Below are 14,555 nucleotides of genomic sequence, written 5' to 3'. Positions count from 1 at the left end.
TAGGAATTTTAAAACAGTCTCGTCACAATTTCCCAAGTTCAAAGGGAACATTTTCAAAGAGAGAAGAGTGTATGAATTCTTTATTTCCCCTTTGGATAGACACGTACTTCTCCGAAGTTCAGGTTGTTGTGGTGGTGTTTTTTCCAGGGCTTTCTATGCGCACTTTAATTGATTATGCCCAACCCCCCTTTTAAGACAGATGTAAACAGCAACTGTGATGGCAGATGGTAATGTAAACCTATACCTCAGAGAGTTCTAAGTAACAGCCACATATGTGCAGTGTTGAAGTCATGGACCCTTGGCCTCCAGTGTTCCCAGTGTAAGAGCAAGGAGCCATTGTGTACGTGACATGATTTGTAGGTCCAAGAGCCCTCTGATGAGTGGCTGAATTGGCTTCCGGCTTCATTCCTGATGGATGCCTAATGGTAACTAGCTTTAAATGAACGTATTTTCATTTTAATCACAAATATTCAATCTTTATGAATAAGAATGATCACAGTGATAGACATTTTCAGACAATTTATTTCAGTCAGTAACCCATAAAATGTGCACTTGAAATATTTGCCTTCCAAAATCAATCTAAGGCAGTTTCTGTGTTGATGGGTGATGGGGCTCCAGCTTTTCAATTAAGAAAGAGAGAGAGAGAAAGAGAGAGAGAGAGAGAGAGAGAGCACTGAATATTTGTAGGCTGGTTCTTATCCCAGAGATCTTGCTGGATCACTTTGGTTACTTGCTTCAACACTCAGAGAGGAGAATTATGGTTTCAGATCAATATCTTCTGGTAAATAAGTGTCTCTGTTTTGCTTTGGGAAGCTGTGAAAACAATTTTAGCTCTTTATAACAGAGGACTGTTTGACTTTATCTATAAGAAATTCTGATATCATTTATTCACATCTAATTGAAATAAAAATATAGAATATATTTAACCTTCCAGAAATTGTCAAATACTTAATAAGTGCTTATGGAAATAGGAAGTAATATTAATTCACTTCAGATAATTGTAGATTCACGTGTAATTATAAGAAATAATATAGTGAGATAGAACCTTTTCTGTATTGTGCTCAATTTCCCCCAATGGTGACATTTTTTAAGACTATAGCACAATATCACAACCGGTTATTGATATCCATACAATTCACCTATCTTATTCTGATTTCTCCTGCTGTGTGTGTGTGTATTGTTTCATACAGTTTTATCACCTGTGTAGGTTAGTGTATCTACCACCACTGTCAAGGTACTGAACATTTCCACCACCAGAAGGATCCCTCATGTTGTTCTCTTATTTATTTATTTGTTTATTTATTTATTTATGGCTGTGTTGGGTCTTTGTTGCTGTGCGCGGGTTTTCTCTAGTTGCAGCAAGCAGGGGCTACTCTTCGTTGTGGTGCACGGGCTTCTCATTGCGGTGGCTTCTCTTGTTGCAGAGCATGGGCTCTAGGCTTGCAGGCTTCAGTAGTTGTGGCATGTGGGCTCAGTAGTTGTGGCTCACGGACTCTAGAGCGCAGGCTCAGTAGTTGTGGCACACGAGCTTAGTTGCTCCGTGGCATGTGAGATCTTCCTGGACCAGGGCTTGAACCTGTGTCCCCTGCATTGGCAGTTGGATTCTTAAGCACTGTGCCACCAGAGAAGCCCCCATGTTTTTCTTTTTTCTTTTTTTTTTTTTTTTTGCGGTACACGGGCCTCTCACTGTTGTGGCCTCTCCCGTTGCAGAGCACAGGCTCCAGACGAGGAGGCTCAGTGGCCATGGCTCATGGGCCCAGCCGCTCAGTGGCATGTGGGATCTTCCCAGACCGGGGCATGAACCCGCGTCCCCTGCATCAGCAGGGGAACTCTCAACCACCGCACCCCCAGGGAAGCCCCATGTTGTTCTTTTTTAATCACAGCCAGCTCCCCACCTCCCACTCCTGTATTCTTTGCCCCATCATAACCTCTGGCCGTGTGGCAGTCACTAATCTATTCTCCATTTCTATAATTTTGTCATTTCCAGAATGTTATGTGAATGAGGTCATACAGCATGTAACCTTTGGCATTGGCTTTTTCCACTCAGCATAATTCTCTGGAGATTGTTGCCTGTATGTTCTTTTTTCTTGCCAAGAAGCTTTCTATGGTACGGATATACCCCAGCTCGCCTAACCATTCACCTGTTGAAAGATGTTTGGGCTACTTTCAGTTGTCATTTATTACAAATAAAGCTGCTATGTACATTTATGTACAGGCTTTTGTGTGAGCATAAGTTTTCATTTCTCTGGGATAAATGCCAAGGGGTACAATTGCTGTTCTGTATAGCATTTGAATGTCTACTTTTTTAATATGCAACACCTTTTATTCCAATCACCTCCCAAAACAGGTTTCAATATGGTGACAACTAAGAGAACACATACACGGGAACGAGGCAGTGCGTTGTTTAATTTTATGAAAAATTACCAACCTAGTTTCTAGAGTGGTTATATCAGCTTACATTCCTGCTAGCAACGTGTGAGTGACCTAGTTTCTCTGCATCCTCACCAGCATTTGATGTTGTCACTATTTTTTATTTTAGCTGTCCTAACAGGTTTGCAGTGATATCTCACTGAAGTCTTAGTTTGCATTTTGCTGAAGGCTAATGATGTTGAACATCTTTTCATGTACTTACTTTGCTATCTTTATATCCTCTTCAGTGAAGCGCCTCTCCATGTCTTTTGCTCATTGTCTAATTATATTGTCCAATTTTTACTGTTAAGTTTTGAGAGTTATTTATATATCCTAGATATTAGTCTTTTGTTGGATATGTGGTTTGAAAAGATATTCTCATAGTATGTAACTTACCTTTTCATCTTCTTCACATGGGTTTTACAGAAGAAAATTTTTAAATTTCATGAGTCTTATTTAATAGAGATTCTCCATTGAAATCATCTGGGCATAGACATTTCTTCTGAGAGCTTTCAAATTACACATTCAATTTCCTTACTGGTTCTAGGTCTACACAGATCACTTATTTCCTGTGGGTTAAATTTTGGTAGTTGCTGGTTTTCAAGGATTGGTCCATTTCTTCTAAGTTATTGAGTTATGAGCATAAAGTTGTTTCCTTATTATCTTTTAAGTGGCTGCAGGATACATAGTAATATCTCTTACTTCATTCTTGATATTGGTGATTTGTATCTTCTCTCTATTTTTGTAAGTCTTGCTAGTGGTTTATCAATTTTACTGATTTTTTTCCCAAACAACCAGCCTTTTTGTTTCATTGATTTTGCTCTACAGTTTTCCTATTTTCAGTTTCCTTGATTTCTGCTCTTATCTGTATTATTTCCTTTTTTCTGCTTGCTTTGGATTTATTTTGTCCTTCTTTTATTAGTTTCTTGAGGTAGGAAATTCGGTTATTCATTTGAGACCTTTCTTCATTTCTCAGGTAAGCATTAATGACATAAGTTCCCCTCTCAGAACTGCTTTAGCTGCATTCCACATATTTTGATGTGTTATATTTTCATTTAATTCTAGGCATTTTCAAATTTCCTTTGAGACTTCCTTTTGACACGTGTTAGGTACAGCAGATACAATCGTGAATAAAATACAGTGTCAAAGTCCTTTGCGTGGAATACGGCACGGGCAGATGGCCAAGGACAGTCACATTTTGAAAGTTGGAAGATTGCAGCAACTATTTATCTACCCTTCTGAAAAAGAACAAAACATTACAATCTTTCTGGAGGGACAGTGTTATATCATTTCGAGAACTGTCAAATTTTAAATGAAACTTTGGATTATTCCTGATATTTTGGTCTCAATGATAACATCTACCCAGGAATGTGGGTGACTTGGCTTTAAACGGCATGGGTGTCCCTACTTTGTGATGTCAGCTGACCCGCCTGAATGTCTCAGGGGATGCGCCACTCGCCTGTCAGGACCTGATATTGCAGCTTTCCTACGGCGCTTGACTGGATATTTGATCTGTGATACATCCTTGTTTTCCACACATACCTCACCTTTTATCTCACCTTCATCTCTACCTTGATTTTCTCTCATTTCCTACAGCTGATTCAATTCCAAGACTTGCCCCACCTACATACATTTCTATCTAGTTTCCAGGTCCTGGCCTATAATGGTTTATCTTATCCGGTAGAGATCTAGAACCATGAGGTCTTTGAGCATCGTTCTCACCAAAGGGGCCATAGTCCCACTGGCCTCAAGTGCATTTTTGACCCAGAGAGTCCCAATCACACTGACTGACCTTGAGCACCATTCTGACCCAAACAGCCATAGTCACCCTGACCTAACTACCTTTTGTTAAGTTCCCACTTCAGTCTAAGTATGTTCTGGTGAATTCTCATCACAACCCATCAGGTATATGTTATTTTGTGTTACAGGTTTAAAACTTGATTTTCAGAAACCTAGGTCACTTGTCAATGTTGAATAGCTGCTAAAGAGCAAGGGAGTGGTTTGAACCCACAATCTATCTTCTCCAGAGTCAATGTTCTTCCCTCCATCTTGCTCTGTGATGCATGTGACACTTTCCCAGTTGTCTCTGCATTGGTGGTCTTCCCAGGCTTCGTGCTCTTCTATTCTCTTGCATCAGTGAAGCAGACAGATCCGACCCATCCTTTGCTCCCTCATGGAAGCCAAGCTGACTTTATTCTTTTTGAGTAACAAGCTCTCAAAGCTGGACATCTGGCTACTGTATAAAATGGTGATTGCCACTCAGCAGAATAGCAAAAGAGCCATGTGGCTTTTCTTCGGTTACTAATCCAAAGCTTTGCTTGAATATTAATTCTATCATGGCTTCTCTGATGCCCTATTAAGTAAGTACTAAAGATGAGAAACATGCTGAAAATATGCTGACTAATGCAGCTCTAAGTCATTAAGGGCACCCAAATGCTCTCTGGTCCCTGGTTACCTCTCCAGCATGCGAGTTTGAATACACCTGTGGAGAATGAGTTCATTGCCCTTTCCCATGCATGCTGCCTTCTAGCTAAGCTATTAGAATTTTCCAAGTCTGAGACTTGCCTGGATTCTGAGAGATCTCCACCAGAGGCAACACAATAAGGGAACTGAGCCTAACCCCCACTGCGTCACCAAAGCCTATCAAATGCTACTGTAAGCGTTCATATAAGGCTGCCTTGTTGGAGGAAACCAGCGAGGGAATTGATGTGAGCTACCAGATGGTAATAGTGGCAGACATGACACATTGTTTATGGGGGCTTCTAAACACAGAGGGAGCAAGCACATATATTTTCCCAAAAGGCGCACAGAATTTTAAGGTATATGCAATGCAGTTTAAAGCTTTTGTTGCTCAGAGAGAAGTAGTTAAATGAGGGGCTGTCACATTTGAATCATGCTATGAAAATATTAAGTAAGTTCATTAACTTTCTATGAGCATAAAAAGTGTTGACTAAGGTTTTTATGCTATGGCAAAAAATCTTATAAAGTTTTAGGACTTTGCCTCTTTGGTTTCAACTGCATGAAAAATGACACACAATTTAGGAATATGTGAAAGCAAATTTTAAACTCAGCATGTGTTTAAAACAGCGGCTGTAACTTCTGCACTTGATTTCAAGGAAATTACATGCCTCATATTACTACACGCATAAAGCCCAGAGGGAAACTCTCTTGCCATTTGCCAGTGAGAAGTTCAGCTTCCCAGTTTCTGGCAGGGCCTCCATGCAGAATTTTGGCTTCTTCTCCTGTCTAGTACACCCTGGCCTGGAAGTGGCAGCTCTAGAATGCCTACATAGGAGCAGCCCCGGGGTGCACTCTGGTTGGAAGGGGAGGTTAGACGGTCTGCCTCAAAGCTGCATTCGCAAAGCAAGCACATGGTTATTACTAGATTGTATATTCATTTGTGTTTGGATTGGTGGTACACACTATGGGGAGGCTAAGTCTACCAGCCCTTGTCTCTGCCAGTGCTTCCAGAGAGTTTTTCTTACATTCCCATCACAATCCAGGAAGTTGAAATGATACCAATTGCCTTTAAGGTCAATTTTAAAGATCTATACCTAGAATCAAGGCTCACTTGATTTGATCTTTTCTTACCTCTCCAACCTGGTCATCCACTACTGCCTAAATGATTTCCTCCCTGTTCTCCAACATTCTTGTCTCAAGCATATAATATACTGGAAAAGAAAGCACAAGGTTTGAAATCATAGAGAACTGGGGTTAAATCTGTATCATGTCTAGTTACACTCTGGGTGATCACAGACAATTTAACCTCTGAGACCTCATTTTCCCACCTATAAATGGTGATAGTAATACTTGTCTTATACAGTTCGGATAAGTATTAAGAGCGATAATACCATAAAAGTATCTGATGCAGTGCCTTGGCTCAGAGCTGTCGCCTAAGAAATACTCATCCTCTTCCATTGTCCTTTGCTTCATTTTTTAAATTCTCCCAACCCCCAAAATGATAAAATCAAATTTAATTTTTGTCAAATAAGAACGTCCTGGATCAACTTAGACAAAATCTGTATTCGGAGGGTCAGTAGAACTTGGAAAATCATGTATGAGAACAACTAGTAAGAGGTAATAGCTCCATGACCATTCAAAACTATGTTCATTAAAATCAAATCTGGGGAGAGACTTCTGCTACCAGTTAGAATATAGAGACTTCTGCTACCAGTTAGAATACAGAAAATTGGAAGATCCTCACAAGATCTTAAGCAAGATAAGCAAGATATCTTATACAAACAAGATAAACCACAAAAATCACAGTTTTTTAAAAAAAAACAATGGAGAGTTGAGGATTCATAGAAAGCTAAATGAGCTAAAAGTCAGAGAGAGTGACTATTTTTTCCAGGATAAAATAGGCTTATGGCTGCCTTTATAGCTGGTGAGGTAAAGGAAGAAAAAGAATTCATTGTAGATAAAGATAAAAAATAATCTTAATGGCTGGGTATGAGCTGGAATATGGATTAAAATCCTCAAGAACCCTGGCCAGAGTGAATCTACACCTACTTGCTATTACTTTCCTAAGGGTTTTCGTTGAGTGCAAGAAGTTAGGGAGTATGCTGAGGCTGGGGCAAAGCAGGAGGGCTGGAGGAAGGCAGAGATATCCTCCTCGAGACTCTTAATGCCTTCTCCGAGTTAAGCGTAGTGGTGCATTTCACTGAAAACTGCGCGCAGGGCAGGAGAACTAAAGGAGAATCCCCTTGAGGCATTTCAGGTCTTCACTGAATGCAGGGTGGGAACCCATTGAATGCAAGGATTAGAGAAGAAAGCCAAGGGAAATCACTCCAAGGCACTCTGGGCCATCACTAAGTACACTTTAGAGATGGTCAAAGGCTAGAATCTGGGCAACAGGATGGAGAAAGATCTCCCAGAAATGCACAGAAGAGGGACTAAAGGGCAAAGAGAAGACCTCAACGATCAAAAAACTGAAAGCAGGGCTGTCAAGCAGAGAAAGATACCCTATGGTGCTGAAAACAGCAGCTGGAGAGTGAATCTTAAAGAGATCTTGAAATCCCTAATATATGGAGTCCAAGCCCTGCTGAAGGGGAAGTCCTTATCCCACCCTGAAAATATTTGGAGCCAGTGGTGAAGTGAATCTAATGAAAGCTATAACAAAACCCCAACCCAGCTTAAGTTCAGATTAGACTTATTCAGTCTCTCATGCTAGTGCCTGGCAGAAGAATCAAAGTGCCCTTTTCTGGGGGTAAATATTATTCACCTCAGTCTCTACAGTTCTTTTGCCCATGTCTGCATACAATAAAACATTCTGAGACACGCAAGGAAGCAAGAAAATATGATCTGTGGAAATGGTAACTGTGAATACACATAAAATACTTTTATTTTTCTCATTTCTTAATTTTTAAATGATAATTGGATGCTGAAAACAAAAAAAAAATTAACAATTTATTGCGGAGATTATAGACAATATAAGACAACAAAAGTTGGAAGGGAGGTAAAGGGAAGCAAACTGTTGAAAGGTTCTTAAGTTATATGTAAAGTGACATAATATCACTTGAAGCTAGACTGTAATACGTTAAAGTTGCATACCATAAGCCATACATAGAGCAACAGCTTAAAAAAGAAAACACATTAGTATGTCTAATAAATCAAGAGTGGTGATGAGATGGAATCCTAAGAAATACTTGATTAATTCAAAAGAAGACAGGAATTGAGGGAAAATGGAGCAAAGAACATATGGCATAGAAAATATTAAGATTGTAGAAGTAAAATAATATCTGTGATTACAGTAAATGTGATGGAATGAATATTAAAATTAAAAGACAGAGATTGTCCAATTGCATAAGAAAGAAAAGCCAGACTATATACTATTTATAAGACACACACTTTAAGTATAAAGACACAAATAGGATAAAAGCAAGAAAATGGGAAAAATATGTCAGGCAAATAGTTTAAGAAGGCTCAAGTTACAATATTAATATCAGACAAAATAGACTTCAGGATAAGAAACATTACCAGAGATAAAGAGGGACATTTCATAGTAACAAAAGGGTCAGTTAATCAAGAATGCATAAATCATTAGTGTATAGGTACGTAATAACAGAGTTTAATAAAACAATAACTGACAGAACTAAAGGAAGAAATAGAGAAGTTCACCATTATAGTTAAAGATTTTAACACTCCTCTCCGTAATTGATAGTACATGTAGAAAAACAATCAGTAGCAATATAGAAGATTTGAATAACAATATCAACCAAATTGAATTAACTGATATTGTAGAACATTCAACTCAACAGCACAACGTTTTCAAGGGCATATGGAAAGTTACCAATATAGACCATATGCTGGACCACACACACACACACACACACACACACACACACACACACACTCAATTTTTAAGGACTGAAATAATACAGAGTATATTTTCTGGCCTCAGTGGAATAAAATTAGACATAAAAAAACAGAATGTTTGGAAACTCCTCAAGCAGTTGATAGTTAAGACATACTTCAAAATTTTCCGTTAATCAAGAAGTAAGAATCAAGGAGGGCTTCCCTGGTGGCTCAGTGGTTGAGAGTCCGCCTGCCGATGCAGGGGACACGGGTTCGTGCCCCAGTCTGGGAGGATCCCACATGCCGCGGAGTGGCTGGGTCCGTGAGCCATGGCCGCTGAGCCTGCGCGTCCGGAGCCTGTGCTCCGCAACGGGAGAGGCCACAACAGTGAGAGGCCCACGTACAGCAAAAAAAAAAAAAAAAAAAATCCATTCATGGTTCAAAAGAAGGTACAGGGTACAAGGCCAGCACAACTGAGTTATATTTCAGTAATAGGAATGCACATTTGGGAAATAAAATTAAAAATACCATTTACATAGAATCAAATAATGTGAAATAATTTGAGGTAAATTTAACAAAATATGTGCGAGACTTCTACCCTGAAATCTGCAAAGCATTGCTGAGAGAAATTAAGAAGTCCTAAATAAGTGGATGGTTCTAGCATGTTCATGGATTGGATGACAGTATTGTTAAGAAGTCCATTTTCACTATTTATTTAAAGATTTACCTGAAGGCAAGTCTCATTCAAAATTTCAAAATTTGAATAGCAAAAGCAATCTTGAAAAAGAAGAACAAAGTTGGAGGACTTACACTACCTGATTTCAAGACTTACTATAAAGCTACCATAATCAAGGCAGAGTTATATTGACGTAAAGTGGGGTTTCACACCTTTGCACTACTGATATTTTGAGCTAGATGATTCTTTGTTGTGAAGGTTGTCCTGTACACTGTAGAGTGTTAAGCAGTATCCCTGGTCACTATTCGCTAGATGTCAATAGCAGCCCCCTCTAGGAGTTGTAACAAACAAAACATACACCCCCTCAGGGGTGGGGCAATACAACCATTGCCAAATACACCCCCTCAGGGGTGGGGCAAAATCACCTTGGTTGAGGACCACTGGTATAGAGATAGTAGAGATAGATAAACTGATCAATGAAACAGACCAGAGAGACCTACTCTTATATCACTGGTTGATTTTTGACAAAGCTGCCAAAGCAATTCAATCGGGAAAGAAAAGTCTTTTCAGCAAATAATGCTGGAACAACTGGCTATTTACACAGAAAAAAAGCAAACTTTGATCTCTACCTCACACCACACAAAAGCATTAATTTATGATGTATCATAGACCTAAACAAAAAATGCTTAATCAATAAAGATCCTAGAAGAAAACAAAATAGTTCCTTCCATAAACTTGAGGCAGAGAAATATTTTCTAGAAAAGATCCAAAAAGTATTAGCCATAAAATCGGTATTTGATAAACCATACTTCATCCAAAGTAAAATCTTTTGCTCATCAAAAGATAACATCAAGATGGGACTTCCCTGGTGGCACAGTGCTTAAGAATCCGCCTGCCAATGCAGGGGACACAGGTTCAATGCCTGGTCCGGGAAGATCCCACATGCTGCAGAGCAACTAAGCCCATGCGCCACAACTACTGAGCCTGTGCTCTGGAGCCTGTGAACCACAACTACTGAGCCCATGTGCCACAACTACTGAAGCCCACATGCCTAGAGCCCATGCTCTGCAACAAGAGAAGCCACTTCAGTGAGAAGACCGCACACTGCAACAAAGAGTAGCCCCCGCTCGCCGCAACTAGAGAAAGCCTGCACACAGCAAGAAAGACCCAACGCAGCCCAAAATAAATAAATTTATATATAAAAAAGATAACATCAAGAAAATGAACAGGCAGACCACTAACTTGGAAAATATATTCACAAGATTTACCTATGACAAAGGACTCATATCCAGATAATAAAAAGATCTTCTATAAATCAATAAAATGACAAATAACTCAATAAATTGGGCAAAGGACTTGAGTAGAACCTTTACCCAAAAAGGTAGGCAAATGGCTAATGAGTATATAAAAATGTACATACTCAACAATGAAATATCACTACACATATTAGAATAGCTAAAATTTAAAAAAAGATGAATGACAGAGATGGCAATGAGCGGGGGCCAATGGAATGCTCATATACTATTGGTGGGAGTAGAAAATAGAACATCCATCTTGAAGAATATTTGTTAGTTTCTTATTAAGTTAAATATTCATCTATCCTTTGACTGTAGAATTCCATTTCTAAATATTTACCTTAAAAGCAAAACTAAAACAAGAATTTTCAAGCAGAAGAAAAAATTTCAAACTAGAAACAACCCAAATGTCCATCAACAGGAAAATGGATGAAAAAAATTGTGGCATCCTTACACAGTGGAATGCTATATACTACAATGAAAAGGAATAAACAACTATAACACCAACAATGTAAATGAATCTCAAAACATTTTGTTGAGTGAAAAAAAATCCAGATAATTATTGCATGATTATATTTACATGAAATTCAAGAACAGAAAAATATAATTTAATGTGAAAGAAATCAGAAGAGTAGTTGCTTGTGCTAGATAGTTAACTAAAAATAGGCACAAGGGAACTTTCTTGGAGTGATATAAATATTCCTACATCATATTTGGGAAGAGGTTCCTAGAAGTGGCATAATTAAATTAAAGGGAGAAAACATATGTCATTGTGCACGTTTATATTCACACTGGTAGTGTTAAGAGACTGTCTGTTTTCTAATAGCCAATAACAGAATAGTTGTCAAACTTAACAGATATTGCCAAAATGGTATCTCAATATATTTCTAATTTCTTTCGTTTAAGTGAGGTTGAAGATTCTTTCATATGGTTAAGAGCCAACTGCGTTTCTTTTCTGTGAACAACATTCATATATCTGTTCCTTTTCTCAATAGCTCTTATATGTTAGAGTTATTTCTTTGTCTATGATAGAAGCTACACATACTTTTCCCAAGCTTGCTATTTATTTTAAAATTTCCTTCATATTTTGCTATGCAGAAATTTTTTAAAAGTTATATAGTCAAATATATCATTTTTCCCTATCGCGTCTGGAATTTATTTCATAGAAAAGATTCCTCCACTGCCACATTTCAGGGGAATTTGACCATGTTTTCTACTATTTTTATGGTTTCATTTTCTGACATTTAAGCATCCGATTCATTTAGAAACTGGTATATCCTAAAAGAAACAGATTCAATTTCATCTTTTTCCATATGACTATCTAGTTATTTCACTTATTTAAAAGTCCACTCCTTCCCTTCACTCTGTATTTTGAGATGTCACTTTTATCATATTCCAAATTTCTATTTGCTTTTGGGTCTATTTCTGCACTTTCTATTCTGTTCCATTGGTCTGTTCTGTCTATTCAGGCACTAATACCACACTGATTTAATAATAGAGGACTTATAATATGCTATAATATATGGTAAGACTATTCCCTTCTCTCATTGTTTTTATTTTTCAGGGATTTTCTGGCTATCTTTCCTTCGAATCTGCTTATTTTTTTTGTCCTTCAGGACTGCCTTATAGTTTTTCTCACTCAGCTTTTGAATATTCCTTGTTAAGTTTGTGCCTAGGTTTGTGACATTATCTTATTTTTCCTATTGTAAATGAGACCTTTTCTTTCGTTATGTTTTCTAGCTAGTTTTTGTTTATACGATGAGAGCTATGATTTTGACACATTGATTTTATAATCTGCTATTTTATTAAACTCTTGTGGTTTTTAGCAGTTTTTTCATGATTCTTTGCATTTCCCATATATATATATATATATATATATATATATAAAATTATCTCATCTATAAGTAGAGCTAGTTCTACCTCTTTCCTTTCATGTATCTCTGTTTTCTCTTTATTAATAGCGTTGGCTGATACAATATGATAACAATGCTTAAGAGTTGAGGAGACACTGGGCATTCTTGCTCCTGACTAGAGGGAAAGTCTAGAAGTTTTCCAGTATGTAGGGTACTATACTGGCTATTGGGTTGAGTTATTAAGAAGGTATCCATTAATTCTTTTATTATCTAGTTTTTTATATAGGATGGCTTCTGAATTTTATCAAATACCACTTCTGCATCTATGGAGGTAAAAATATAATCTTTCTCCTTATTTTTATTAGTATGCTGAATTAATTTTAAAGCCTTTCTAATATTTAACAAATGTTACATTCCTGGGGGGCACTTAGTATATATTATTTTTCATTGTGCCATTGAATTCTATTTGCTAATAGTTTAAGATCTTTGTATTGATGTTCATAAGTGAGAATAGTTGTATAGTTTTCTTTTTGGTGTAATCTATTTCAAATTTTGGTGTCAATCTACTCTGTTTGCAAACTGAATTTGGAAGGTTTTTTGTTTGCTGTGCTCTGGAGTAGTTTAAGTAATATTAGTATTATTTGATTTGTAAAAAGTTTGGTAGAATTTCCCTGAAACTTCCTGGTCCTGGTGCTTATTTTGTCGGGAATCCATAAAACTATTTTCTTTTTATCTTCTATGGTAATTGTCCTGTTTAGACTTTCTGTCTCTGCTGTGGTTAATTTTGCTTCTACATTTTCCTACAAAATTATTCATTTTAATTTGTTTCCAAATTTATATACAGACTTGTGCAAAATTAGGGTAACATTAAAAATCATTTTCCAGTTGAGAGCTGGAGCATGTGAGAACTGGATGGGATGCTGGGACAACAGGCATAAACTGGCCTGGATAAGGTGGGACTAATGGTCGATCACCCTCTGCAAAGTTGTTTCTTATGATTTGTTAAGCCCCTGATTGAGGTTATTTCTCCTTCATTATTTCCCTATCTTGTCCTTTTATTCCCTTTAATCAGTTGGCTTATGGTTTGTCTATTTCATTTATTTTATTAAAAGAAACAGCTTTTGTATTGATCTAATTCTAGTATTTTTCTGTTTTTTAACTCATTAAATTCTGCTTTTGTCTTATTAGTTCCTTCCTTTGGCTTTATTTTGGTTTACTTTATTCTTTTTTCTAGTTTTTGGAGTTGGTACTTAGTATACACACACATTTGTATATGTATGTGCATATTTACTTATGTCATACATATATATATATATATATATAATTTTCCTCTCATTAGTACCTTATCACAGCTTCTGATGTGTAATATTTTCATTTTTGCTATTTTTAAGGAATTCTGTAATTTTGTTTTGTATTTCCCTCTTGACCTAGGAGTTGTTTAATAGTATGTGTGTGAGTACATTTCTTAAAACTATTATGATTTAAAATTTACCTAGTTTTATTCCATTGGAGTCAGGGAATGCTCTTTGCACTATTTCTATCCTTGGGAATTTATTGAGGTTTTCTTTGTGTCCTAAGAAACTGTGGCCAATTTTCCTGAATGTTCCACGTGCACTTGAAAAGAAAACATACTTTCTGTTGTCAGTTTTCAGAGTTTGCGCTGGATGTGTCTCGGACTCTGGTTCACAGTACCTATTTCCATGCTTTTTCTCTGACCGTTTCTGACAGCCCTTGGCTCTGCTGCACTGGTTGTCTCTGGTGCTCTGCCCTTGGCTTCTCTGCCACTGCCCTGTGGAGCATCACAGGGGCCTCCTCAGCTGCTCCGGTGCACATGCTGACCTGAAAGCGTTATGGTATTAACAAGGCATTAATATCTTCTGAGGCAACTCTGGGAGATGGTAACCAGTGGTTCAATACTCTCTTCCATGTCTCAGGTAGTAGATTCTGAGATACATTGAACATGGCTCTTCAGATGGATACCTCATACCTGTTTTGTTTTGATGTAGATGTTATCAGTGGGTTTGGATT

Source organism: Pseudorca crassidens, chromosome 8, assembly GCF_039906515.1.
Source record: "Pseudorca crassidens isolate mPseCra1 chromosome 8, mPseCra1.hap1, whole genome shotgun sequence".
Taxonomy (NCBI): Eukaryota; Metazoa; Chordata; class Mammalia; order Artiodactyla; family Delphinidae; genus Pseudorca; species Pseudorca crassidens.
The sequence above is the reverse complement of the archived record's forward strand: the minus strand, read 5'-3'. Positions refer to the sequence as shown.